Genomic DNA, 3,990 nt, shown 5'->3' with positions numbered 1-3,990 from the left:
TTCACAATTAGTAGCATTTGTCATTCAAAATATGAAATTCATTTAGAATTTCATAATGTATTCTCAACTAGATGAAGACATATGACTGAATGTGTTACGACTAAAGTTAAATCATGATTAAAATATAAAATGTAACAAATATTTAGATTACATTTATGAAAAACGTATAAATAATTATAATATACATGTATATTGGTTTGGTTTGGTTATTTTGTCGGTTATTTTAGAGTAAAACCAAACCAATTCAAACTAAATTAGAATCGGTTTTTTAAAATTCAAATCCAAACCAAACCTAACCAAATATAGGTTTTTTTACTCGGTTTGGTTTGGATCGCGGTTCAGTTTGGTTAAAAACCAAATGGTGAACACCCCTAGTTGGCGGTGGATATAATTAGTATAATGGAAGTGGTAGGTGTGGTAGCGGCTGGCAGTGTAGTTGGTAGTGATGTTTGTTATGATGGTGAAAGAGGTTGGTGGTGGTGACAGGTGATTGTGGATAGAGTGGTGGTGAATTTTATCCTACACAAGATTATCTGTAAATGATATTTAGACTTGGTTCCACATCAGAATGATTAAGACCTACTCAGACCTATTAAGAGCTAAAATCCTAATAAAAACAAATGCACTAAATGGTTTGAGGTCTGAACAGGTTCATAAATCCAATAAGGGCAAACAAATGAGACCTGAAAGTAGTTTGTTTGGTCAAGTTTCGACCATGTTTTGTCCATTTGTACGACACCCCATTTTTGATTTCACTTCGGATGATATCGTGCAAATTAAAACCCAATTCAAAATATATTATGTTGTCAACCATATAAATTGGACTAAATAAACTTAGTGCCAGAATTCGCCTCTGAAGAGGTAGTTGAGATGTAATGAAAGTAAAGGCTTAGAAAAGATTAGCCTTGGAAAAAGTGCCTGAGAGCATCTCTGTTTCTCTAAATAAATTTGAATCTCCCTCACTATGATTTTTTTGGCCGTAATACACACTTGCGACTAACTAAACGGTATATTGTTTCATCCTCTGCCCTTTCTGAAAAGAATTGAAGTTGAATGATCAAAGAGGGAGTTTACCTGGTATCCTAGCATGGTAATGATCCTTTTCGTACTCTTATTCAATGATTGAATTTGGTAATGTTTTCTTAAGTTAGGCTCTTGCTATGGGATGGTGAGAGTTATACATAAACTCAGATGCTGAAAATCTTTTATTTTATCCTTGTAAGATAAAGATGTCAACTTCTATCTTTAAAGTTTGTATTACTGTTTGTGCGCATAAATGATTCTTATTAAGTAAATATAACGAAAGCGCTGTTAACAGAGATGCTATCCATTTTTATTTATTCACTTTTTTTCTATTATCCAAATAGGGGTGCTTGATTTTTCCTTCAATTTAACCTGATCATTGCAATTAAGTTTATGTGTCAAGTGTCTTGTGATATTGTAGATGACTTTGAACAAGTGGAGAAATGTTGGTATTCATGAAAGAAATTTCATCCTCATCACCCTGCTTGTAATTTATATACTTTATGGTTACTAAAATGCATGTACAAGGCTCCATTTAGTATCCTATTTTTGTTACTGATAAGCATTCTAAATTTGTGTTACTTGTATGTTGCTTCAGTATCTTGATGACAAGTCACAAATTAAAGATGCAGTTACGATGGCCGAGGTAATCAGCACTCTTCATTTTAACCTCTGTTGTGCTTTGGTTAGTACCTAATATTTTGAATGAGCCGTCTCTACTTTCAGATTGAATTGACATCAGCCTAGACACATGATGATATTAAGTTTGCAATCGCTAAGTATATTAGCACTCCACCAATGTCAGATACCAACTTAAAGGTCTAATTATGGCTAAGCACTGTATATTGTTTCTCATCGACCCATGTTGAATTGAATGTTGTGAAAATTGAAGTACCCCATTCACTAAATGGATTTCTATGTATTTTTCCCCTTTTTGTCTTTGGGATAGGTCCTGCATAAGATGAGTGGATTGAGTGCAAAAGCATTAGTAGTACTTCCATGTTATGTTTCACTAGAAGTCGGTTAGTTTGTAATTGCTAAATTGGCAACTCGTAGGTAGTCAACTGTGGTTAGTGGCATTTTCCTTTAGTATCAACCATAACCTATCCCACATTAAATTTGGATCTTCTTGTAATGGAGTTACTAGAAGAATAATGTGTCGGTTAGCAAGTAAGCCTGAAACCTTCAAGAATAAAGACGAGGACCACATTGATCAAATATTTGGTGTTAGATTTTTCTTCCAATTCTTCAGTTTTGGTACCATTTTCCTTAGTTTTTATTTCCTGGACGGCGGTGTTTAATATTTCACCTACCGGACATATCTTAAGTTGCTTAATTCAAAGCAATTTGCCTTGTAGTTTTTTGTTTTTACGGTTAGTGGATAAGAGTTTTACTCTACGAAACTGGTTAAATAGCATAACTGGATGATATCAATGATCATTTGCTATTTTTGTAATGAGGATATTCTTCATATATCATTTGGATTTTGGAGGTTATTTATAGTCATGGCATATAATCTATGTATGTGGGAAGAGGGAATTGCAAGGGGTATTTTGTCGAAGAATTATGCTTAGACGGTTGGGTATCTTAAGGCTTTTAGTTTACATTCAGTATCTCAAAACTTTTGTGATGGTAATGAGAGGAGTTACTCCCAAAGATGGTAATAATACTCTTACATTATATCCCCCTTGCCTTCCAAACGAAGGAATAAGAGGACATACATGGATTATACTGAATCTTATTCCATACTTCCTTTCTAAACTTTATGTTCTACGCATTTGGGCTTGCCGTGTCATTGAGTATTGAATGTACATATTTCATCTGCATAGATTGTCTTTGAGGAGTTACTGGAAAGGGCCAGGGAGAAAGAAGAAAAAGAAGCTAAAAAGCGTAAAAGTCTAGCAGATGAGTTCTATGAACTTCTTCATGCATCAAAGGTATAGTAAACAGTTTACAATCTCTCACATTGCAATGGATGGGATCCCATGATATTTCCTTTAAACCATAATCTATTTGTTTGTTGTGGTTGCAGGAAATTACTGCATCATCGAAATGGGAGGACTGCAAATCCCTCTTTGGAGATAGGCAAGTCGCTTCTTTTGCTTTTATTGATCTAGAATTAGTAACACAGATGCAAGGACCATTGGAGAATGATAATTGATATTATTTTCAAGGACCAACTCCTTCAATATTCTAAACTCAGTAATTCACATAGTTCTAGAGTGTACCTTAGAACAATAGCTGTGTTGAATGATTTGTTGTTTTATATTCCTCAACATTTAGGTAGGCTATTTCTTTATAGTATTATAATGAATTACCATTTTGCTAAATGATTTTTAATGTTGAACTTATCCCTCTAGAAATTGGTTGATGTCAATTATTAGTTGTTCCAACAATGGGCATTTAATAGCTCTAGCAGTTAGTTTTTAAATTTCTGACATTTGTGATTGTTTTAGTTTTTTAATTTCTGGCATTTGTGATTTTTTCACGGTTCTGATGAAGTATGCTGCTAAATCTCTAGTTTCAATTTGTCTAGCCTCTTTGGCTATAAAATGAAATGTTCTGGATTTTTACTTTTTTATTCATAATCTCATGATTCTCATTATGTCGTAACATTGAATGTGAATTTCTTTGCTGTTATTATTTTATAGAATAATGGGTGATGAGGGCTTGCTGCTTGAAATATTTAACAAATTTGTTAATGAACTAAAAGAGAAGGAGCGCAAGCGTCAAGAGGATAAGGTACTTGAATTACTACAAACCCTTATTCTTCTGGTACTTTAGGGTAAGGGTAGTAGATGTGTGGATGTGATTGTGGTTGATATTGTTTTGCAGAAATTTTGACTTTTAGAGAGTCGCCACTTAATTTTGAAAAGGAATTAAGAAACCTTTAGAGAGTTACTGCAAACGATTAAAAATAGAAAAATTATTTTAAATTAGAGATTCTAGATAAGCGGTTCCTATTAA

At 33.4% G+C, this 3,990-nt stretch overlaps 1 long non-coding RNA gene across 1 annotated transcript; it reads left to right on the top strand.

Moving 5' to 3' along the window:
• Positions 1 to 2,698: 2,698 nt before the first annotated feature.
• LOC124895566 lies at positions 2,699 to 3,107 on the top strand. The gene is made up of 2 exons (XR_007051802.1): positions 2,699 to 2,960; positions 3,056 to 3,107. It is a non-coding gene; the product is annotated as an uncharacterized LOC124895566 (long non-coding RNA).
• The last annotated feature ends 883 nt before the right edge of the window (positions 3,108 to 3,990 follow it).

Source organism: Capsicum annuum, unplaced genomic scaffold (assembly GCF_002878395.1).
Source record: "Capsicum annuum cultivar UCD-10X-F1 unplaced genomic scaffold, UCD10Xv1.1 ctg82981, whole genome shotgun sequence".
NCBI lineage: Eukaryota > Viridiplantae > Streptophyta > Magnoliopsida > Solanales > Solanaceae > Capsicum > Capsicum annuum.
The sequence above is the reverse complement of the archived record's forward strand: the minus strand, read 5'-3'. Positions and strand labels throughout refer to the sequence as shown.